This window comes from Cygnus atratus, chromosome 1 (assembly GCF_013377495.2).
Source record: "Cygnus atratus isolate AKBS03 ecotype Queensland, Australia chromosome 1, CAtr_DNAZoo_HiC_assembly, whole genome shotgun sequence".
NCBI lineage: Eukaryota > Metazoa > Chordata > Aves > Anseriformes > Anatidae > Cygnus > Cygnus atratus.
In genome coordinates, this window is record NC_066362.1 from 49,854,795 (window position 1) to 49,880,949 (window position 26,155).

The following is a 26,155-nucleotide window of genomic DNA, read 5'->3' on the forward strand; positions in this document are numbered from 1 at the left end:
CTGGTCTGCTCAAGCCCAAGTGTTTCTGTCCATTTCCTGAAAGCTCAGGAGGTGGCCAGGGTGCCATGGCAGAGCTTGGCAGGACCTGGCATGTGAAATAGCTGCTCTCAACATTTCTGCCCCTCTGCTCCCATGTAGAGACTCAACACCTACCGGCAGCAGCAGCCAAGGGCCCGCTGTCAGCGGTGGGGAGAACAAAGTGCCACTGATGCTGCCAGAGCTGTCAGCTCTGATACCGGCGAGGCGGTGCTGGAATATTTGTTATCCTTGACAGCAGCGAGTGGAATTAATTTTGGTCTGACTCCATGCTGGGGAATGAGGGCTGCCCTGGCCTGTGATGGATTTCCAGGCACAATGTGTGATCTTATTTTGAACATTGACAAATTTTCAGTGTTTAGGCTCTGATCTCTTGAAAAACCGAAATCTCACCTCAACCTGTGCTACATGCAAGCAGCAGAGGCACAAAACACAGCCCCATGCTATATGCAGGACACTTCTGGCATATGCTTCCTCCACTGCATGTGGGACTCTGGACTTGTTTGTCCTTCCAGCCACACTGCAAGTCCCTTTTGCTCCCAGGACTCTTAATTCAACCTCTCCATTTCTAATGAATTTTGTGCTGGGGCTTTGGTGAGAGACAAAGATTTAAGACAGATTATTTAATTCAGTAAACCATACAGCTTTAGGAAACGGGATGGCCCAAATACAAGGTGCCATCAAAAATAGGATCTTTTACTTTTGTCTTACTGAATGAAAAGGCTAAAAATACATTCTCAAATGAAAGCAAGTCAACAGATTCTTTATTGCTAGCCATGCTTTCTCATTTTGAAAGAAAGGTCCTTGCCTTCTTTCACGTCTTGCATTCAGTGAGTTTCCAGAGCCAAAGCAGTCAATTCTGCATTATCTCAGTAGGACAGTTTTAATTTTAACACTATCTGCCCTGATCTCTCTTTGTCCAGTTAACATTTCCTTGACCTGGAGTTCAACTCCTTTTACAAAGTAACATCGGGCTTTGATGGCAGTAATTCTACCTTCACCCCAACTGATTCTGAATACATAACCTCCAGGCCCAAAAGAGAAGATTAGCAGACTTTACCCTAATTACTTGTTATTGTGTGGTTGTTAAAAAAGGTTTTGGCTCCAGAAAATGAAGCTGTAGCCAGACAGAAGTTAGCCTGGGGTTCAAAAGTCTAGCAATCTTTGGCTCCACAGGCCTATAAAAGCAAAGTGTTGACTGAATGCAAACAGCCTGCATTGAGAGAGGCCCGTTGGAGGCAGTGACAGCAGGCCATCCGTCATGGGAAGCAGTGGGGGGCAGAGGAGTCCCTCTAATGGCTCCTCGCTGGCCTGTTAATGGATAGCTCCATTTGATTTCTCCATCAGTGGGAATGCCAGACGTTGTGATGGTTGCAGCACGCAGAGCTTTGAGTGTGCGTTCTGTGCTTGGGATTTTGGAAGGGGTGAGCCAGGTCTGATGCACAGCTGGAAAACCTGCCCCCCACCCCCAGCCCTGGTGCACAAGATGCCTGTGACATACCAATCTGCCACTTCTCTAGCTGCTTATTTTAGGCTGGTGTAATGAGCACCTATCAACAATTAATGATGTCTGTTGCATCGAGGAAGGATCAGGAGTCCCTTTGGTGAAGTGAGAAGCAGTCAGTCAACTCCTCACCTTCAAGCATTAAATGTCGTGAGAGGTCAAAAGGTTCTGTGAGGAATGCAAAGTTTGGAATATTTTTAATTAAGCTACATCCTTTGAAATTCTTTCAAGTCAATCTTCAAACAAATCAGGTCTTAAATCAACACCCTTTAAAAACACATACACCTCTGTTAAGTGCCTTCATTCAGACTCTACTGGGTATCACAGAAAGCAGTTAATTTAATTTTATGTGAGTCATTGAAAACCTCCACTTATTTTTCGTGTTCATTCACTATAGGATATATTAATATTCCTTTTCCCTGAATAATTCCTAAATAATTCCAAATTACCCAAATAATTCCTTATCCTATGTAAGGTTTGTGTGTTTGTGTTTGAATGGGTTTACTATCTGTATTTACCAACGTTTTGAATATAAATGTCACAACAATAGTTTGGAATATCAATGCTTTTGTTACCATAAACTATGTCTACTCCTTTTTTTTTTTTTTGTAATCTATTTTTATGAAATGCCTGTCTGTTAAAGAGTTACTGATTGGGGGGTATTTTCATCATCCTATAAATAGAAGCTGCAGTTGACATACAAATAACTGTACTTGTCACTGAAGTTTAAGGGCCTCTTGGAAAGTTTTCCTTGCATGAAAAGATACAGCAGCTGGCTAAATTCTACAACAAATTATGCAAAACAACAAAATCAAACTTGACCCAAACATTTAAAAAACACTAAGTACTGTTAAGCAGATTTGGTTTTAAAAGATTTTTTTTTTTTTTTTTTTTTTTTACTGTTAAGCTGATTTGGTTTCCATCCTGGCTGTCATTTTCAGATCTGTACATTTTCTGTGTTATTTTTGTGGCCTGCACACATGGGATTCCAAAGACTCTGTTAACAAAGACCTTTGATCCCCGGATTAACTGTTCTAACACTCTTCTTAAGCAACTAGGAAAATAAAATTATTACCTCTTTATCTATTTTGAGAGAATACTTTAAGCGGCCTCTGAGGAGAAAGACTGGAGGAGCTTCGTGAGCCTCCCGAGTGAAAGTTGCTGGCAAGGGGTTGCACCTATCAGTGTGAATAGTTCAAATTCCAGCCCTAAGCCCAAAGTGAGCCCAGCAAAGTCATTCAGTTGGGAGCTCTGGCGTCTGCCCTGGCTTCTCTGCGGCTACGTCTGTGATATGAAGGCAGCTGCCCTGGGGTAGACTCTGACCTCCGGCCAAGTGGTGCAAGAGGACTCCTGTCCACATTGCTCAGGGGCAGCTCTTGTTGAGGCAGCATGGCATGACATGGGATAGAGCTCGGCACAGGTCTCATCTGGTCCCTAATGGCCCCGAGAGCCTATTATTATGCATTTGCAATTTCCAAATTCAAAGTAAGCATTGCCTGCTTGGGACATGCCATGACAGTACGTAGGGGATTTGAGGACACAAGGCCTATTGGAATAATATCAGATGACTGCCACGGGCTGAGGGAGTTAAACTTGCTGCAGTCCAAGTCCATTTTGTCTGTCTGGAGCAGAGCCTGGAGCAAACTATTCTGTCAACTGTGTCTAGGCTTCCTCTCCAAGGAAACTAGTCATTTCACTTCAGAAGGGAGCCTGGGAGTGAGCTAGCATATATGCAGCATGAATGATGAGAAGATCAGATGCTGGCAGCAAACAGGAAGCTGAAGTATGTGACAGAAGAGACTTCTGTTGATCTTTGGTGGGGGCCTGCTTCTTCCATGGCAAGGACATCACTTATGCTTGAAAATAACTCACATTCACAATTTGAGGCAGAGAGTGTTCCCTTAATTTAAAGCCAGATACCCTGTTTTCAGCAGTGGAGTTGCTCACATGTGCCACGTATCCTGTTTCATGAGAAGCAGAACAAGGAAGCCCAACTTCCTATGGATTTTCATCTGACTTTCCCATGGTAATCATAGTTTCTCTCAAAAGTCCATAAGACTTTCCCAGTCCCATACATTTCCATTCTCCTCATGTCTGCTACACATCCTCAAATCAATCCTAATTTACTCTTGTTTCCTATAACTCTCTGTTTTTTTCCTCTCCTCATTTCACCCCCTGTCCCTTACTGGGGGCTGAGACAGTGCAGTACTGCAGATGCTGTGACCCGTGTGCATGCTGATCACGGAGCAGGCACACGCGTGGTGATTGTCCAGCTACAAGGTTGTGTGGAGCTCATATTGAAACATTTCTCTGAATGGATGAATTTACATCACTCACCTTCCTCTACCAATCTGTTGGTTTTCAGGAGACCTGTAGGAACTCCTCTCCATCAGAAATTCTCCCTTTCAGTCAGACATGACTGTCAACAGCTGTCAGATTTAGAAGATACCAGGGTAGGAGGTGAATGACAGACAAACTGAGATACAAATGGAAAGACAACATGCATAGGAAAGCTCAAGTTCCTCAGGAAATGAGGCTGAGGAGACGGTGGCAATGAGATCACCTTGCAGCTCCGCTGGCAGCTGGCACAGAGAACATCGCTGCCAAGCATGGCAAAGCTGCACGTCAAAGCTGGTGCCTGCCACTTCTTCTCAAAACATAATGTGACCAGGGAGAGAAGGAATTTCCTCTAAATGTGATTTCTTTATGTCTTTTTTTCTAGGTTGGCATATTCAATGTGAATGTTACTTCAGTGTCTGGGAGACACTAAAACCATGGTATCGCCAGTACCAACGAGTAGAGTTCAAACAATTCAGCTGAGAGGCTTTTTGGGTATGTAACACTGCATCACTACAAATCATTTACCAGTTTAGCTTCACTTACACCTTCGATACTTATGCCACCTAAGGTGAATTAACTAGTGATAATGCATATAAAGCAAAGCAATTTAGATACACACAGTGTAGATCTGTTCTCAATTACATGCGGTGCGAGACCTTTGAAGTCAGCAGGGTTCAAAATCTGACACAGAACATATCCAAAGGCACAGTCTCCAGAGACCTTTTGCATTTGCACTTTTGGTGAGTATTTTTGTGTAGACAAAGTTGTGATTTCATGCTTAGTTTTGCTTTTGGACTTTACAGCTAAAGTGCGTGCCTAGATCAAGGGCTATATTTAGTAGGGAATGCTGATCCTAAAGCGGTAGCAAAATGTTCCTGAGGAGACTAAACTCAAAACTGTGATAGAAAACCTTGTTGTCAGAAAAAGCAGCTAACCTCAGCCTTTGTCTTTAACCCTACATTTTTGCAGTGCATAGAGTTATACCTCTGTGCTCATCCACAGAGATGTTTTCTGAGAAAAAGGACTTGCAGGTCTCATCTGAGAGCAGTAGTAGCTGTTCAATCATCTAAGTTCCTTGCGAGACACATGTCCCATGCTCAGAGAAACCTTAACTTATGATGATAGCATAAGGCCCTTCAGAATAGCAGTGCTGGCTTTCTTTTGAAAATATGGGGGTTTAGGAGATCAGGTTTTTGTTTGTGTTAACAGTTTATACTTCTTTTCTAGAAGACATGGAGCCCGTCTCAGAATTTCAAACCCAACTCCCAGGAAAAGCCACCTTTTCTGACTGTTATGCCACTGCTCATCAAGGAGCCAGGACAAAAGTGTCTAAGTAATAGCGCTTTTGCAGAGGTCCTGTCTAAGGGAAAGGCTGTCTTCTAGGACCGTGTAGCCATTCCTTCTCTTGCTCACCAGTTTTTAACTCTTTGCTTCATACTGGCCTGGCTTTAGCAAAGGGAGAGAAGTCTTCCTGGCTAATTGATGACCTGCCCATTCATGTAATCCCACTGTACAGGGGAGAGATAGCTCTAATCTTGTGCAGGCAAAAGTAGAAACTATAACCTCTCGGCCATAATAATAAAAGGTAGGTTGCTTCTGTATGGATACTGCATAATGAAAAAATACAGATTCACCCTGTCCAGTGGTGACAGTCTAGGAATTTGAAGAGCAAAGATATTGTAAGATCCTTTTTGCTTCTCTGTCGTAAAGACTTTAACCCTCAAAGAAAAAGTGATTTCCAACACAACTCTAATCTCAGTGTTTCTTATTGACTAACTCTAAACGAATGCCCCAGTTAGTAGGCTGTTCAGATTACCTGTCTGAGGTGCAAATAGTACTGGATCTTCAAGGGTCTGACAAAGACTCATGTTCCTAAAAGTAACTCACTTTATCTCATTTTTCTTATAGCTTTGATGTAGGTTCTTAAGCCTGAACAAAGGATGTAAGCAGAAGCCACAGAGAGTATCTCCCCAGATAAACTTCTTGGTGGCTTCTACAGGACAAGAAGGCAAAGCGAGTAACTCAAAAGCATAGTCAGTCCACTCACTTGATAAATCAACGCAGCCCAAATCACTCATCAGAGAGGAACATGAGGTCTATAAACAACAGCTCCTTGCCATGGACAAGTTAAATCAATGATAAAGATCTGAAACACATAGTGCGTCAGAGGTTTCCTTCTTTAAGCTCTCTTGTGTATTTGCCTGCCTCCATTCTTACATGGCCCCTTTTACAACAGAAACAGAATGCCTTTTTTTACAGGACAGCACAACCCTTTATTCAGACTGCCAAAATTAACGGGCTTGAGTGCCAAGAGTCCTTCTGTAGCCACATCTCTTCTATGCCGTAGGAAATACTGATGGTGTTTTGTTTGTCATTTCAGCTGCACAGACTAGAAATATATGTGGCCTCACTCTGTACTTTCTATTCCAGTCAAGAATCCCATTGGCCTTTCACATGCAGGAACCCCTAGTAACCTCAGCTGATGTTTGCTGGGGTGAAAGAGGAGGGTTACTCAGTGGCTAAAGCAGTCACTTAGGCCTCAGGACATCTTGCTTGGGATCTCTTCACAGTATTTTTATACTTTTTTTTTTTTTTAAGTGAGTCATAAAATCTCTCAGGTCCCCATGAGTACAGTGCAAGTAACAACACTTCACACAACACCATGAAGGTTTTCGTGCGAAATTCCTTTGGCAAAGAGGAGAGTACTAATACAAGTAGATCATATAAAAATTACTGCTGGGATCTTAATCCTCTCAAGAACCTGCAACAGTTCTTGCTTTTACAATTAAACCACATAGATGCCTAGCAGAACTATAGATTTGAAGAGAAATCTTGGTGATATCAACACGTTTATTGAAAAACAAACAAACAAACATGTAAAACCTATTATCTCTGTGTTTTCTATCTGTGGAAAGCTATTTTAATGTTCCCAGAAAATAATCTTACATTCAACTGTTACCTGGAATAGGTCAAATATACGAATTACCCTGCTTTTCTCGTCTGGGAATATTTATGCGTCAGACAGTGTAATGGGCTACATTTATGAAGGTAAATATGAGACGAAGGGGAAGGGAATGAGAAAATAATTTGTTCCTTCTCTTCAGTGCATGCATACTGTGTGGTGCCACAGCAAGGGGAAACATTCTGACAAAAGCTACATCCATCCAACCTCTGGCTCATGATCTGATTGCTAATGTGCTCTTGAACTTGCTGCAACCAGTCATCAGCCTCCAGGGCTTGTGGAAAAACTACAGTTGGGCCCCTGAGTGACCCAGATTCACCTATCTACTCATCAAAAACACCCCAGAAGATTTTAAGTGAAGTGGAGAGTGAAATCGATGTATGTAAAACTTTTTGTTGGAAGTGATCCTCTTGTTCAGAGGTGCAAATCTTTTACTATCTCAGGTGGCCATGTTATATTCTCTTTATAAGCTCATGAAAAGTATTGCCTCATACTTGTATAAGAAAAGCTGTTCCAGCTCATGACATCCTGCTGGTTACAAAACTTTTCTTAATTTCTGGGCTATGTTCACGCACGGTCAATTTATACTTGGACTTAATCACCCTGGCATTGTCCTCCAGCTCTAATATATTATTTCTCTCTTTTTTTTTTTTTTTTTTTTTTACCTCTGAGGTGCAGCAAACATATCACCTCACAGTTCTTGTTTTGCTAGACAAGTTAAGCACTTTCAGTTGCTTGTCATTATTTTGTTCACTATATTTCCTTCAGCTTGCATTCAGCTTGCTTAAACACAAGCAATCAGAACCATACACAGAGAAGGTTTCACAAGTACAATGACATTAATAGTTTCTTATCTCTCCTGAAAAAGGGATTTATAAGGTTTGCACTTGCCTTTTTCACAGTCAGATCACACTGGTGGCTCATAATCATCCTGTGAGCAACTGATGTTCTCAGCTATTTCTTCCTTTCATTTTTTTTCCCAAGCAGTGTGTTCTGGCAAATAATCTTTTTACAAATTGAAAGACTTTGCAATGATAATGTTGCATTTTGTGCCACTTCTTTTACTGTAGATCTTAAAGTTGTCCAGTTTTTCTTTTAAATTTGCCTGTTCCCACAATGTGATGGCAAATACTTTCAAGTAAAAATTGTCACCAACTTTCATTAGCTCATTCGTATTCCTGTGCCAAATTCTCTGATAACAGTATTGAACAAGATGGGTGTCTTGGCTGATCTTTTAGAAACACCTTTCCTAGTCTTCCTCTAGCCAATATCCCTTTTCCTCTAGCCAATTTCCCTTTTAAAAGCACTTGTCTTCTATTTGTTCATACTTAACTGTATGAAGTTCAACAAGGCCAAGTGCCGGGTCCTGCACCTGGGGCGCAACAACCCCAAGCAGAGCTACAGGCTGGGAGATGAGTGGCTGGAAAGCTGCCTGGCCGAGAAGGACCTGGGAGTATTGGTTGATAGTCGGCTGAATATGAGCCAGCAGTGTGCTCAGGTGGCCAAGAAGGCCAACAGCATCCTGGCCTGTATAAGAAACAGTGTGGCCAGCAGGTCTAGGGAGGTGATTGTCCCCCTGTACTCGGCTCTGGTGAGGCCACACCTCGAGTACTGTGTTCAGTTTTGGGCCCCTCGCTACAGGAAGGACATGGACGTGCTCGAGCGAGTCCAGAGAAGGGCGACCAAGCTGGTGAGGGGTCTGGAGAACAAGTCTTACGAGGAGCGGCTGAGGGAGCTGGGCTTGTTCAGCCTGGAGAAGAGGAGGCTCAGGGGCGACCTTATCGCTCTCTACAGTTACCTTAAAGGAAGCTGTAGTGAGGTGGGGGTTGGTCTGTTCTCCCACGTGCCTGGTGACAGGACGAGGGGGAATGGGCGAAAGTTGCGACAGGGGAGTTTTAGGTTGGATGTTAGGAAGTACTTCTTTACCGAAAGGGTTATTAAGCATTGGAACGGGCTGCCCAGGGAGGTGGTGGAGTCGCCATCCCTGGAGGTCTTTAAAAGACGTTTAGATGTAGAGCTTAGTGATATGGTTTAGTGGAGTACTTAGTGTTAGGTCGGAGGTTGGACTCGATGATCTTGAGGTCTCTTCCAACCTAGAAATCTGTGTCTGTGTCTGTGTCTGTGTCTGTTATTAACCTACATTTTCAGTAAACATCTTCGTTGAATTAATAATTTCCCAGCTCCTCAAATATTTTATCCACCTTTCATTCATCCCGAAAGACAAATATCTTATCACAGAAAGATATCTGGATGGCCAGATATGGTAAAACCATGTGGAACTTTATTTGATTTCTTCATTTACTTTTACACTTCTAACTAATATTTATTTACAATGCCGTTTTTATACTGTTACACATATAGCAACAACAACAAAACCCAACAAACCCAAGAACTCTTAATATTTCCTTCTGGACAAATGTGTTTCATCTGGAAATTGGAATCTGTTTTTGGCTCTCTTGGCTGGGAGACAGCACAAAACAGCAAGGCAACCTTTTTCTTGCATTGATTTCCCCACATCTACTATAACTGGGAGACTTTATTTTATGTTCTATGTAAATGTCACCTTTAGAAATATATTTCTTTCAAAAAGGAGGACAATATCCTCTTCAGGTGTAATAATTAAACAGTACTGAAAAGATCTTATAATATGATACCTTGTTTGTTTTCTGCTTTGATCCATTGTGTCTCAGTGACACTTATTTTAGGTACTTATCATTAAGAATTTATGGGGTGTTCTTTTCGAGAGCCCTGATGGCAGTGAATGAGATATTTGTCTATATATTGGTGCTCACATTAGCTCTCATAATGCATTCTACTGCATTACCCTATGGGGCCATGAATTACTCTGAGCTTTAAGACTACAGGAAAAAAAATTCCAGTTTCTAGATGTCTCTTTTACAAAATAGTTGTAAAATCCACCCCTAGCAGAGCTTTGCACATAACTAAACAATGATCTGCTAATTGATCATTAGGGATCACTATAGTTCCAACTGAAATTAATGGAAAGATTCCCATCTATTTTGCTGAGAGCTGGGCTTTCTCCCTAGTGAGAAAGGAGATTAGATCAGGAATATTCATGGGAATTAATAGCAACTAAAACTGATCTAAAAATAATCTATAAGAAATGCTTATGCAAAAAGACTACATAGACTCACCTTTCTTTACAGGCACCATGTTTGATAAAAGTGTGCAGTAACAGCCTCTTCCTCTGTGGAGAATTTGCTTTAACTAAGGAAGATCTTATTATGAGGCTTCTAATTTCCCTGTTTACCATTCAAAAAGTGGATGTTCAGAGAATCAAACAAATAAAAATTAGATGTAACAAAAATTATCCACTGTCTGAATACTGTGTGTAAGCAAGGATGATGGTTCCTTCTTCACCATCACACCAGGACCTTGAGTTGTTACAGTTTGAATTAAAGAGACAAATCCTGACAGCAAGAGTCTGTAATATGTTTGTCTTCTGGGTTTTGTCACAAAGAGGGATTTGTACCACACATTCACCAGAAAGTTAAACAATCTAATCAGAAGTTTGTAGAACTGTCCAGTTTGCATAAGTCCACTGAAATTTAAAATAAACATTACATATGTGGAAAGCAGAAGGAAGTAGAACATCCTTTAGAAGCCAGCTGTATGCTTACTGCCAGGCTTATAATGAAGGTGTTTGTTTTTAACTTGGTTGTCACTTGTGTTCTCAGCTATTCAGTATTTTAAACATGTGATATAACTATTAACATAAAGGAGTTGTTTTATGTTTTCAGTGTTTTCATGTTTAGACACATTTGCATTTGTGGTCATTATCTCTTTCTTTAGCAATAATGGAGATGAGGAACTATAAAAAGAGCTAGCTGCTATGAAATTTGGAAAGGCATGAAGATCAAGGACAAGTCATTCCAGCTAGGTGAATAGATGATGAACAGAAGCAAATATGTAATAATAGAAGATGCAAATATTTGATTTCAGATGAACCAAATGGTGAATACAAAAATATATTTAAAAATAATCTTATTTATATTCCTCGTAAACCATAAAAATAATTTATCTTACATTGGATATTTCACCGTATTTGGTGCTCACACAGGACCATGTATGCCAATAAAATCCCACACCTGATATTCTTTGTAAAACAGAGGCCTGTGGGGAGACTGTGGGCCGTTATCAGTTTTATTTACCCACAATGTGTAACTCCTGACTCAGAGAGCTTGTTTTACAAGTTTTCTGAGAACATATGGGGAGTGCCTGGGTGTGGGACTGCCACTCTGTCAGGAAAACAACCAAAATTAAATTTATAGCAAGGAGTGTTCAGAGCAGGTATCATGTGTGAATGAACATCCTGTATGGGCTGTGGGCCAGTTACATCTTCCTTTCTGCTCTTTGTTTGCTAAGGCGCTATGGTTCAGTGTATGCATGTATTTATTTTGCATCTCTACAAACAGAAAGTGGAAGTCCAACCTAGCTGTCCTAATCTGATAAGTAGTCCACTGGTTTGATAAGTCTGGCCAATTAATTTTTTCCACTGAGATATGTATATCTGCTTGGTGAAATTCCACCTGACTGCCCACTGCTGGATACAGCTGGTCACAGGTTAGGCTGGCTGGCAGCTTCTCTTTCTGAGGATGCTAGGGCCTTCCACGGACCAAACTGGAAGAAAATCATAAAGGGCTGTAATGGACCCAAGTGTGTATGGCACAGACACCCAATGCAGACTTTTCTGTGCATGCTAACAATGCTCGTGAAAGCTGTGGCATCAACACCTGCACACTGCAAGAGGACTGCTTGTCTGTGGGCTAGTCATGCTTGAATTGGGGGCACGAAAGTAGAAGCAGAGATACAGGGCTCAGGGTCTTTCTTCCCCCCATGTAAAGGAGGAGTTGAGGGTCAAGACATCAAGAAGGATGTAAGGGATAGACTATAGGCACTGCTCTTCCATTTTGCTCCATGAAGAGGACAGTGAAAGATACTCCAAGTTCCTCTACCACCTGGCTCTGGGACATGTAGGAGGTACGTGGACAGGACAAGAGGTACATGGCTTTAACTTCTAATGTTCCTGACACTGCAGGGAGGCACACAGAATATCCCATCCAAAACCAGCCAGAATTTGCAGGCTGGCATTTTACATAAAGCAGTCCCAATACTGGGTAGAAACCTAAGCTGAAGCCTGTGGAGGTTCAGGGCAGCTGTGTCCATTGGGAGGCTGGTGAAGTGTACAGCTAGGGAGTAGCTGTGTCAGCCACCTGCGTTACACCTCCTGGAATGAATCTGTCACTGCCCTAATGTTCACCTTTTGATTACAGAGCCTTTCAAGGTCTCAGATTTTTGACTAGTATTTTAATGAGTTTTAAAACTTGTAATAAACTGTTGGCATTATTGTGTCAATTGTATCATTTGGGTAAGAAGCTTAACACAATGTCTGAAACTGAGTGCATTTGTTGAGTCTATTTTTAATCTTTAAACATGAAATCTAAATATATTTCTAGACAGTCAGAAAGGTGATTATCTCTGTTCTCTCCATCTAAGGCAATGTGCTTTCCTAATAATGTTATTTATAGCTAGAGGCTGTTAAAGCGTAGCAGAGACAGTCTGCCTACATATCATGTAAAACTGCTTGCTGGAGTAATTACACATTTTTCTTAAGCAATGTGGCAACAGAGAGATGCCTGAGTACTAAATAGGTGCTTGCCTGGCTGCTTACCTGCATGTCCCAGAAACTCAGGTCAGGTCTGGATATGCTGGATCTGAAAGATCTCACTGTGTTGTGAGGTGCTGTGCTCTCCCTTCATGAATTTTTGCTCAATGACTCTGATGCACATCTTATAGCTCTAAGATTCCTGTGAGAGGGTAAGATGCAAAGAGACCCCACACTTCCCAGACTTTAAAGACATTTTAATAAATCCAAAAATGAGTTACACAGATGGCTGGAGGGTGATGCAGAGCACCACCACCTGTCTCACAATGGAGAGGCTGTGCTTGGAATATGAGTGTTTGTCCTCAAATCAAATATACTGCAGGTCTGCCTAAAGTGTTCCTGGATCCCTTCTAGAAATGGCCATTCTACTCCTTCTAGATAAATAAAGATGAGGATTTGACCTTAGGAAGGAGCTGTGGTCTATGGAAGAAGTTTTAATATCATATATGGTGAAGAGAAGAAACACTGGGAACCATGATCTACTCTTTGTAGCAATGTGAAATTATTGCAAGAACATCTCTTGCCAACTATTTGGGATGCAACCTCTGTCTCAGGAAGTCTGTGTGCTGACTGTCTGTCAGAGGCAGGTTTGATATCTCAGGGAAAGATCACTGAATTCATTGCACAAACTTTTGCTCTTCCTCAAAGAACTTTTGGTAACCATTATCAAAATGGGCAGAATGGGTTAGGTGGATTTCTGATCTACCCAGGTAAAGCAGTTCTTATACCTGTATGTTCCACTCCTTTCCTGCCAAAGAAAGAACTTCAGCCAGATATTGTTTTTTAAAGATAGTAAATAAAATGTAGAAAAATAGCAGACTGAAAATTGGAAGAAGCACAATCTCAAAATAAAGAAGTTATGACAAGATAGGAAACGTGTCATTGGAAGTGATGAATTGTTCTTTGTGATGAATTGTTGCTAAAGGGTTAGATAGATAAAGGGAAATTAGGGAAGTCGGCAGGAAAGTTAAGATATGGACCTTCATCAAGAGTATCCCAGATTACAGAGGATAATCACACCTAAGCTAACCTTTAACCTAATGCTGTTAAAAATTTTGTTCAAGGATGGGAAAGAAGGATGAAAGAGGATTCTAAAAGCAGCAGCACTAGGCAGGGAAGGCAGAAAGATAAAGAGAGAGAGAAATAAAGCTAAAGAATACTCATCTTTTCTTGTTTTTTCTCCAAATTATTAATGATAGATTTAAAAGTTGGTTTTTAGATTACTCTAATTGTGTTTCAGAGCACAGATATCAAAGGACAAAGAGAGGCATTGTGACTTGTTTGGAATGATCTTAAAGATAGAAAAAAGGAAAGAAAAGCAATAACACAGTGAAAGAAAGATCTGTGGGTTAAGGTATTGGGCATACTTTGAGACATCTACACTCTGTCCTTCACTCTGAGTGGATTTTCATGAGTAGTCACAGTCAAGTTCACCGTGTCTGTCCTTTGGTTCCCTGTGTGTCTTTGCAGACTTCTTGAGGAAGGACCAGTCTCTCCTTCCAGAAGTCAGCCTAAATAGGGTGTTAACTCAATAATGACATAGTGGCATAGCTGTAAACCAGGTGTCACTAACAGAAATCAAGACTGCACAGAAATCAATAACAAATCAGTCATTTTTATTATAGGAAAACAGGAAACATCTGAAACAGACTGTCAGGCTTCTAAAAAGTGGCAATTTGTTTTGTAAAGACATTGCTAAAACATTACGGTAATTTTCACCATATAAGGTAAAGAAAAGGAGCAGATACAGGAAAGAATTTTTTTTTCATCTGTAGGAAGCACAATTACCCAAAGACATTGAGATGATACCAGAAGAAAGTTGAACCCCCACACCCCCCTCCCTACCCCCCAAAAAAATCTAGGAAGAATAATAAAACCCTTGTGCCTGAAAGAATTTTTGTTGTTGTCCCAAGGCAAAGAACTGAGTTCAAATACTTTAACTGTCCTTTGGAATGTGGGATGTTTCAGCACTCCCCAGAGGTTAATCTCACTTTTACCATTTGAGTCGATTCTATGGAATGGCCAAGAAATTATTGACTTGAGTAACTATCCTATTAGGGAAAGCAAAGCTGTTCATGTAGATCACAGTTGAAGCACTGGATAAATTATGATTTAATTATAGCTATTAAATATAAAGTCATGCATGACTAATTGCAGGAATTGCCAGAAAGAATTTTAAAGGGAAGCCAAAGACTTCATAATCCTGGATTTCTAAAAAGCTTTCTGTGGAGTGTGAGTGAAAATACAGCACTACAGATTTGTCTAGACATCACAGGTACATGAGCTAGCACAGTAGTACAAGTTATCTGGGGCCTGGCAGCAGCACAGCTGTTAGCACAGTGTGCTGCCCCTGCATTGGGGCTGATTAACCCAAGGGGAGTTCTGCAGTAGCATAACTAAAGCTGCTTCCAGTTCAGGAGATAAGTTGTTTAGCACCCACTCTACCTCTCTGACAATTCAATGAAAGTAATGACCAGCTGAGGTTAGAAATGAAATATGTTCAGGTAGTGAGAAGAAATGTTTGGATAATCTTCTTTAAAGCTAGATGATCAACCTTTCTGTAGAAGATATCCCAAACAATAGGTGAAATTGTTCAGAGTTGAAAGAGGTATGGTTAGGGAGAGGTTTTTAGCCAAATATGCTCTTACTGATGCGTAAGCATGTGCCTCACTTGTTTCTCTCAGGAGACAATGCATGCTGAAGTCTATGCAAAGGAAACTAATCACTGCCAAGGGGTAGACAGTTTACTTTTTTCATTTATTTTTTTTTTTTTCTTAGGGGAGGGAGACTTCTGAATACTTCTGAAGCCTTGCCAGTTCTAGACTCAGCTTTACCTTTTTTTTTTATTTTATTTTTTTTTTATTTTTTTTTATTTAAACTATGATGAAGTAAAAGAGCACTTTTCCAAATAAGTTAGCTCAAGCTACTCAGCATACTTTAATGGAAAAGTACCATCACTTTTGCTATAGCTCAATCTCTCCTGCTTGCTTCTAGTCAGTTGGGCAAATGAATGAGAAGAGGCTCATTTTTAAATCAGAGAGAACTTTACTGATGTTTCTGTACTGTCCCTTTGCTGGACTGGTACTTAAGCTAGTTACCCAGGTTATTTTCAGATGGAGCCAGCCTTTAGAGCACTGCCTTTGTGGAGATAAGGGAGTGGGCTCTGCATCTTAAATAAGAATTCTTAGCATTAAAGGAGATACAAAGGCAGATGAAAGAAGGAGGAATGACTGGACTGTGTTGACTAGATGAAAAAATAAAGAAAAAATAGTATCTCTCAAACTGTCTTGTGGAGTTTAAGCATTTAGTTTCCTGCTATTGGTCAAAAAGAAGTTTGAGCTTCTTGTCCCTGTGATCCCATTCTGAAAGAACTGAAGGCTTTGATAGTAAAACTCTACCTGGAATAAGTGTCGAGCTGCAGTTTTTGGTCAATAAAACAAATTAGTTCAGAAATTGCTCTGTTCATGACCAGCATGCATGTGTGGGGTGTGTGTGTGTGTATTCGTTTACCTCAATGTGACTCATATTTCATAACTATGACTATGTTTGCTAAATCTTTCCTTCAAATTTCCCCAAAGTGGAAAAAACTTAGAGGTTTAAAATGAAAGGACTGCCACAAGTTATTAAAGTAGAGGTGGTTAATGTATATCTGTGGCAACAGAAAAGATTCAGTGAATGGCACCAGGAGTGAGTGGTACAGAAAAACTGACCTGATCAAAAAGAGTAGGGAAAGCAGGTCTGTACTCTTGAGGAAAATTAAAAGAATGGGAGGTCAACATTTCTAAATGAAGAGTAAGGAAGATGTTACAAGGCTGTTGGGAGTAATGTCAGAGGGAAATCAGAGAGGAGAGTTATGCTATTAAGAAGGTGCTTTTAAAACAAAAGTTTTACAAATACATATTATAAATGTCATATTCTCCTGAGAGAGAGATAACTGGTATGCATGTGCACACAATTCTAAATAGAAAATGAAAAAAACTGGAAAGATAGAAAACACAGTTGGAGAAAAATGCCACCCCAGATCAGGTGTTCTGACACATCATCACAAAATATCCTGTAACTTTCTGGATTACAATGAAAAAAATAAAATATAAATAGCTGTGTGAGGGAAATAATCTCTTGAGTCAAGTTTGAGACTTTAGCAACATGGAAGCTATGATCATACACTAACTCATGGTTAAAGAGCTATCATGATATATTTCCACAAACCACAGTCAAAATTAATTTCTCTTTTTATACAGAACAAATAGATACAAACTCCATACAAACCGGCAGACCCATAGCTTTGGGATACTTATTGCAAAGCTACATGCCAAGAAACACTAGTTGGGGAAACTGCAGGTGTTACTTTTTAGCATGTGTCATCATTTGGAGCTTGTCTGATGCTAGTTTCCTGGCACCTCATGTATTGGAATTACTACAACAAAAGATTTGTCCTCAGATATCACTAGACTGATTATTTCTCATCACATCATACAGCACAGAAGAAAAGGGGAATCTTAGGTTTTACTTCTCTTTTTGTTTCCATGGACACGGTTTTCTAATTCTGTAAGGAATCAAAATCCACTGCCTTCATTAACTCTGTTCTTGGAACTAACTTCCCCATCAGTTTTTACTAGTCATTGAAACAATTTGGGAAAAAAAAAAAAAGACAAGAAAAAGAAAACACACACGCACAAAAACAACAAAGAAAACTAACACATGGTGGAAAATAAACTCCATTCTAGAATTCCAAATAAACAGGAAGCTGTAGGTTAAAGCTGAATAGAAAACATCATTTACTAAATTGTATTAGAGGGAATTCTATGAGAATGTAACACAACAATGCAATACAAAAGCTCTCTTCTGATTTTTGTTGAAGATAGTTTTTAGACTTTATGGCTCTCTTTTTCTCACTAAGACAGCTTGTTGCATATTATGGGTAATATATGCTTATGCCCCTTGCTTGCCTGGAATCTGTGACAATAAGATAGCTGTGTTTATCAAAAATAATGATGTTCAGGCTTTTTCATCTGGAATGCCTCCTACCTAACACCTTATTAAAGTAACTCTTAGTAATTTCCCATTATTTTACTGTTTCTAAGGGTTACTTCATATGTCAGAAACTATTGCTCCTCATGACAGACTAAACTCATGACAAGTCTGACATTTAAGAAAGCAAATTCTTAGCGCCCAGTTGTGTAATGAGTTGTTGACTAGCCTTGGGTTTGCAGCAGCCACAGAAAGAACTGGCTAAGGGAAGGATTTGGTCATTGAATGGCAGGGCCAAGTGAACACAATAGGGTCAGGCTCCATCTGCACCATTTGCTGCAGAATTTCCTTCCTTCCCTGCCCTGCTCATCTGCTGGGAGCTGCTGCTTGCCAGCTGCCAGTTCCCCCTGTCCCTTTCTGCCAAAAACATGCAGAGGTAGGTAGGATGTATTGGAAAACTGAGGCCTGGGAAAGAGGAAGAACTGCACTGAGCCAGAAATATCAGGGATCAGGGAGAGGTGAACAAAAAAGTGTGTGATTTGGTGGGCATTGGAGAGCCCAAGCTCACTTTTGCAAAGGGTGTCTTGGCTGAGAACACAGAACAGGAAACAGAAGGATTCGAGAGGAAGGATTTAGAGAGGGGAGCAAAGAGTAGTTAGAACAAGGACACTAATATCAAGTAACTTTTGAATCCTACAAATCTATTAACAGTGTACTTTCAACCCAGTGCTGCAGTTCAGTGGTAAGAGCAAATTCTAGACTATGTTTGAACAGTTTTTATGCTGCATTGCAACTACGGCTTATTTGGCTGCTGGAAGATTTCTTTCTACATAAGGAGACCATAAAGCAGATCCTTAAAGGCACAAAAGAGCAACCAGGTTTGTGGGTAGTGAGCATGCTAAACATATCAGATTTGCAGTATTTGTTTCTTTTTCTGTAAGCTTTATGCACAGGTGTATAAAGAGTGTAATTTCAGTGTCTTCTGAGACTAGTAAATATTTCTAAAAGCAAATAAAATGCCTGTTCTCTGTTATTTTTAAAGTAGACTATACCAAACCTTCTGGAAGTATTTGCTTTTGACAAAGGTACAAGTTGTGGTCCGAAGGTTAATTTTTCTTCAAGTAGCATTGCAGTGCCTGAGAGACTTAGAATGAAACTGGCTCTTGAATTAAAATGATTGCTTCTTCCCATCAAAACATACACTGCAAATTAGCATCAGTCCAGCAAAGCAGAATTCAGTTAATGGAAGGTTGGCCTTGCTCCACAGAGGTGTCCTCCCCTTCTCATTGCATTCCAGATACCCAGGCATTTATTGAGGCTGCTCAGAAGAGCTACTGCTCTTTGAACATACCTTAATCACAGCCTTGTCTAATTGTCAAAACCAGCTTACCCTTTTGGAGGCGTGCAGTGCAACACTAGTAAACCTGTCCAATTCATCTAACCTTAAAACTCTGAAATATTGCACTGCAAGAGGCAGATAATATGAGTACCTCTCGAAGCCCTACAAAATGTGACATGCATTTACATTATCTTTGAGCTATCTCCTGAGACAGCAGCCATTCAGTTCTTCCTGGGCAGGAGAGGGCAAACTAGTTGAAATGACTGCAGCAGCTGTACTCATGCCTCCAGCCTGGAGGACCAGAGCTGCTGCTGACTGCTGCGCTCTACATGCAACTTTCCCTTCCCTGAATCATCCTGCAAATGCCTATGGAGTCCACAGCCCACAGCTAGGGCAAAAATAATGCTTACACATAGGTCAAGCAGATATTTAGAAGTCCTGATCTGGAACTTACTTGTCTACAAAGTATGAATGAAAATGCAGGTATGTTTAGTGTTCTTAAAAGTACAGGTTCACAGAATTACAGAATTAGAGAGTGGTTGAGGTTGGAAAGGACCTCTAGAGGTCATCTGGTCCAACCATCCTTCTCAGTCAAGGTCACCTAGAGCAGGTTATTCAGGTCAATGTCCAGGTGGCTTTTGAAGATGTCCAAGGAGGGAGACTCCACAACCTCTCTGGGCAGCCTGTCTCAGTGCTCCATCAACTGCACAGTAAAGAAGTGCTTCCTGACGTTCAGGTGAAACCTTCTGTGTTCCAGTTTGTGTCCATTGCCTCTTGTCTTGACACTGGGCAATTTGTCATTTCTGTGTGTGTGAGTATATGTGTGCATGCATACAGCAATGTGAATATACAGGGATATTAAACTTACAGCATCCAGTTCATATAATAGGGTCTCCTAACTTTAAGAAACAGAAGTCGTAAAAATGTTGTTTGGAATAGACTTTGGAAATGGTTGAGGACTACCTCTCATACAAAGTGGCTGTCTATTGCCAACACCAGATCAGGTCAGCCATGGGGTCAGTCTAGCTGAATCCTGAAAACGTCTCAGGATGGAAATTCCACCTTCCCTGTGGGCAGCCTGCTTCAGGGCTGCACAGCCCTTCTTGTGAGAAGTCTTTCCTAATGTTCCACCTTGACTTCCATCCAGTGCCTGTGGTATTGTCAAGCAAAACAAATAAATATGAAGTAAAACCTTCTGTGCTCTGGGTTGCATAGGAATCTGTACTTTAGCAGAACTAACACTACCAGGCCAGGTTCTAGAGCTTGCCTGAGCATGTGTTTGAATGCACAAACCAGGCATTAGCCCTCCTACTGGCTGCTCCACAAATGACTGAAATCACTATGAGCGCTCTAATTGTGTATGTGCTACTCTAGCCACCAGGGATTTTGAAAAAAATGGGTTTGAAAGTGTGAACATGTCACATCTGTTTCCTTTAAAATGATAATAGTTCCTGGCTTCAGTTTATTGTGCCAAATGCAACAGGAAGCGAACGTCAATAAAGGATTTGTAACTGGATGCAGATATTGCTGAGGTATACAAACATTTATTAGAGGTAGTCATGGTAACTAGAACAATGTATTACACAGACTTAATATGCAATTATTAAAGTGTTCCACTGCTCCAAACGCAGAAACTTTTGACTGAATTGGCTATTCAAAATCAGTGTCAAATGCATAACTGGAAGTGAACTTTTAAAATTTCAAGAAAAGTTAAAACCAGTTGCAGAATTACTTAAGTGCAAGAATCAGTTTATAATTCTCATTTCAGAGAGTGAAAGCTATTTCATTCTTCCTTAGAAAATGATAACCTGAGTTAAAAACCTCACAGGCATGTTATAAAAATATTTCCAGGATCAGATTATCTTGGATTTATAATATTTATCTTCCTTCAAGCCAGAAATTTCTCTCCACTGGGAACAATAGTCTGACTTAAATTTGCTACTTCATTGATTGGTGCATTCAAATTTCACAATGAACTCACATCAACACTTGCTGTGAAAACTGCCTGCAGATGCAGAACTGGGTGTCTGCCCCTGAACTTCCACCAACAGACTATACAAATATTTCTGGATAGAAGATTGCTCCTGTGTGACAAATAACGGCACTGTTCTAGTGAGCAAGGTTTAACTAAGTCTCTCTTCTGTGATCAGCAGAACCCCATCTGTTTGACACAAGAATCTTCTGCAACCTGTTTTTGCCTCTGGTTATAGTTAGGAGGGTGACAACCTAATCCCAATCAATCAAAGTAAATTAAAAGGAAAAGTTAAAATTATTTTCCAGAATGTTTGAAAATGTTTTCCCCTTAGCAACGTGAGAAATGCTCTGTTTCCTTGCTAAAATTTTATTTTGTTCAGAATCACATATGAATGTTGACTTGTTATTACTGGGTGCTTAGGAAGTCAAGCTGACAGATTTGTCATTAATCATAGAAAAACAATAACACAAGCATATTCTCTTAGAGGAAAGTCTGCTCTATCCCAATTACACAGCCTCACTTTTGCAATATCTTATACAGGTGCTAGAAAAAGTGGCCAGTTTTGCATCCCTCAAGCTTAAGACTGCCCTTTTAATTTCTTTAGCCTGTAATTAGACCAATGAATTGTGTGATGTTTGGGTGTGAATGTGTACGTCAGGACATTACCCTGCAGTTCTCTTCCTCTTTCTTCAGATCTGAACACCAAATTATACACAGCTTCTAGTCTTCAAATGATTCAAATTTCATGTTCGTATTAGTATCACTATCTCATCCTGCCTTAGAAACAAGTAGATTAGCAGAGCAGGTATATAGCACTCTGCATGTCTCCGTGATGATTCACAGGCTTGGTGTCTGTGTTTACTATTGTCGAGTGACACACGAGGGGAAATCAAGTATTAAAGAAAATTGCATTGAAGCTGAAATTGAGAAGAAAGACTGGTGGAAAATGCTCAAGAATCAGAGTAGGGAAAGGGGACACCATGGATACAAAGTTTATGCAAAGAGAAGAAGCATCTGGCAAAGACAGACCTGGAGGACAGTGGCATTGGATGGTGCATGTGATTTAACTTGTGATGGTCCGTGTTGTATCTACAAGTTCTGTGCTTGCAAAAGGCTTTTCAGGGAAGATCTTCCTTCCCTCCTTCCTTCCTTCCTTCCCTCCTTCCTTCCTTCCTTCCTTCCTTCCTTCCTTCCTTCCTTCCTTCCTTCCTTCCCTCCTCCCTCCCTCCCTCCCTCCCTCCCTCCCTCCCTCCGTACATGTCAATTGTGTGTTTCTTCCAAGTTCTGGTGCTGCTGTCAGCTGATGTCTATGTTACAGCCCTGTCTTCTGAGATCATGGCCACCAAAACATTTACAAGTGATGTCTGCAAAATGAAGTTATCTCCTTTTATTTTTTTCTGGCTGCAGCCACATAAATATGACTGAATTTCTTTGCCCCCCTTTCTTTCTCATTTGAATGAACAACCTGAGAGCTGAAGGAGAGCTTGACTGTGAGTGGGGGTGTAGGAGACTGACAGACTACCTTTTTGATCAGTGGTAATCAAAAGAACCCTCAGTGATGATTGATATAAATTTGGAGGTTACAATCAAGGCACTGTGTAGCTCATATTTTGGCATGCAGCTCACCACTTGGGATTTTTTGGTGCTTTTGGTAGTATAGAGTGCACCATGCACTCCATCTTCTGAAAAAAACTGTGTGACAAAAGCTGTTTCCAGGTAACGAAGGTGGGTTATTGTTGCATGAAAATATTTCAGATCACAACAAAAGCCTTTCCTGATTAATTCAGGAGAAAATCTGGCCATTTCAAGCTGCGATAAGTTATTGACATCAATTAGAATATATCACCTCTCATTTCTGCTATGATCCATGAATCAACAGTGCAAGAACTAACTGCACCTAAGGGAGCTCCTCTGGGAGAAGCACCTCTTATAGCATGTTGGTCAGCATGGTCTCACCCACCTCCTGAGATGCTTTGAAATGAACAGCCTTCTATACAATGACTTTATTTCCCTCAGGCCCCTGGTGTAATTCTACCACGACAGACTAAACTATAGTGGGATTCTCCTGGGCCCAGGAAAAGGAGGTGGGGGACTATAAGAGCAGACCTTAAAGCTAATTTATCACTGTTGTTTTCTGTGGCCCAGAGGAAAAATGAGGACAAATATTGAATGATCATGAAAGTGCAAAATTGGAAAACGAGATTTAGACCCAGGAAAAAGAAGTTCTGTAGTTATTACTGAAAGAAACTCGAATCTCTCTCCCTGGAGACATTTGGCACTGTCCAGACAACCTGCTGTAGGTGTCCCTGCTTGAGCAAAAAAGTTGGACCAAATGACTTTCAGAGGTCCCCTCCAACTTCAGCCATTCTGTGACTGATTCTGTGATTCTTTGGTTCTGTGAAGCTGAATTACTGCATTTTTAGTGGTAGCAGTTGTAAATAACTTTGTTCAGTAGGGCATTATAATGATGCCATTGGCTAGTACTACTTGGCTTGTATAAATCTGTGAGAAACACAGAATTGTGTAACAGCTTCTTTAGGGTAAGAAGTGCTTGGCTTCTCTTGCAAGATGAAGGTAAGATGTAAGCAGGCCAATTTGTGGTTAGTATCACTATGCGTATTTGCACCAGACAGTATGAATAGTTACTAATAGCAGTAAAGCAACTGTGTTACATCTGTTGTTAAAAAGAGGCAAATGTTTTGTGACAAAAACAAAATATTTCAAACGAAAAGTAAGTTTTAGTTACATGGTAAACTTGAAATGATGAGTGTTCCCATAGGTTTCTGGTGTTTACTCTGAATGAGATGTGAGTGGTTTGGGCCTGTCTGGTGACAGACACTCATATGCATGCCACACTATAAATGCTGTGGCAAACTATTTATGCATAGATAGACATTTCTAGATAGATAGACGTATTTATATATTTGGGACAGATAGGTAAGTGTGCATATTTATAAATTTAATGGATTACTATGGCTGTACTGCTCAACTATATTGAAGATCAAAATGTGAAATCACTGAAACAAGAGAAATGTAGTGCATAAGTCCTTGCTTGAAGCATGTTACAGGAGTATATCTTCTCCTAATCTATACTTAAAAAAGCCAGACCCTTAAATGGGCAATTTCTTGCACATCCAGATAACGCAAAATGATATGTTTATTGTTCATTGCAACCTTTGTCCAATCAGCAGCTACAGTTATGGAGATTGCTTAGTTTACCAAGGCTTGGGCATAATTGGCAAAATCCTTTCCACATTCCTCATTCTGCCAACAGCCCGATGTCTTTGACTTTTCACTTTGAACAATCGCTCCCTGCAAGCCAAGCATGAATTGTTCAGGTTATGATTTCACTCACCTTCATTTTACATTGTTTGCAATTTACAATGGAGAATCAGTCTGAATAGCTTTATGTAGTTTGTTAAATCATTCAGGATTTTACTCCATGTCATTCTGATTACCTAAAGAAAATTTGTATATTTTTGGACTAGCTTTATATAAAAGCAAATAATAGTCCTGAAAGGAAGATATATTTTTGACCAGGAAAAAAAAAATGTGTCTTCACTCTGTGGATATTTATTCATCTATCTGCTTGGACAATATGTGCATAAAAATGTAGTGTAATTCAAATACAGCAGAATGTGCTCAGTTTTTTTTAATGATGCAATATAAAAGGATGCACATAGGAGATTTTATAATGAATTTTCTTTTATGTTAAACTGGGAAGAAATGAAAAACCTGCAATGATTTTTTTTTTAAATGAGAAGATTTTGAATATTTTTAGCCTGCTCTGGAGACCAATAAAGATGTTCTCCAAATTTCTTGCAGTACCTGGCTTTTATGATGACCCAAATTAATCCTCCAAAACCTGCCAGTATACCTCTTAGATGTAAAACAAAGAGCCACTCAGTGATTACTTTCTGATTTCAATTGGAGTGTAGGAGGATGCTAATTAAACCCCCAGATTGCCATCCTGTTGTGTGGAGGTCAAGTGACCTGGGTGAGCACTAACAGTGACAGGGTAAATCCCTTAGTCCCCACAAGGCTGTCCCTGGTGGCCTTGGCAGTAGCATCCCTGAGTCCACTTTCTTCCTAGGCACCTGGGCCATCCAGGCCTGGGAGATACAGACCCAGAGAGGCCTCAGCTGCACCTCCCTTAGAGCACAAGTGGAGCAGCTGTTTTTATGTTTTAAAGGAAACTTTGGGGGACTGAAGGAGAAAAACGAGCTGAGGACTGTGGTGAGGTTTCAGCTGTCATGGAGTAGGAGAGACTGATGTCCCAGCTCTCTCCTTCCTAGGGTAGAGCTTTCAGTGGGAGCATGTGAGATAAGAAATCTTCATCTCACACTTCTGCAGGGAGATAGACAAAAGATTTAACTTATTTATTTATTTATTTATTTATTTATTTTTTCCAAGCTCTTTAAAGGAAAGCTGTAGGAGAAAAGATATGGGCTCTGGATCCCAAGGGATGGAGGAGCTTGCTGGTAGCTCAGAAGTAGGAACAGAACTTCTGAAAAGGGAGTGAGTTGAGACACTCTTCTGTGCAATTTCTAATTGTCTATAGACAATTGTCATTTACTGGTCAGAGCTGGGATTCATGTTACTGAATGTCAGCTGCTTAGCAGAGGTAAATGCCTATCTCTGGGTCTGGGATTTCCCTCTGGGGACCAGACATGAAAATTGTAGTGCAGCTACTGCAATACCTGGCTTTATGTGCCATAGCACCTTATGAGTTACATCCTATACGTATTTAGCTATGGTTCTCTGCTAAAGATAAAATAAAATATTTTATTTTTATTAATAAAAATATAAAGGATCTGGCTTCAGTCCTGGCTTTCCCTTTTCTTTTGTTTACTTGTAAATTGTTATGAATCCTTATATACAGGATATTCCAGAGGTTCATGACCCACCTTTAAGAAATAATGGTTAAATTCTTTTTTTTCTAAATTTGAAATTCTCTGCAATGATGGTGTCATGCCTAGAGTTACACTGCCATGGCTGTAGAACAAAAAGTATACACGTGAGTTCTGTAGCCAATTGCAAAGACACAACAGAGTTCATCTTTCAGTACTTCCAACAAATGTTTCAAAGATAGCCTTAGTCTGTTGCTTTTGTTGATTACTCTTTCAAAGTTAACTGGTGAAATGTCCACTGAAATCCATTTGCTTTTCTTTATGTTATTGACAGGAACCTTTGTAAACAACACACACAACATGGATAGAATCAGGTCCCAGCAACTAATAGAAGAGCTAACCCTCACAGTGCTGTGCTGAGCTCTTTTTCTGAGAAAAGCACATGCTCTTTGACAGCAGATAGCTTGAATTTGTCAAGTAAACCATTCATTT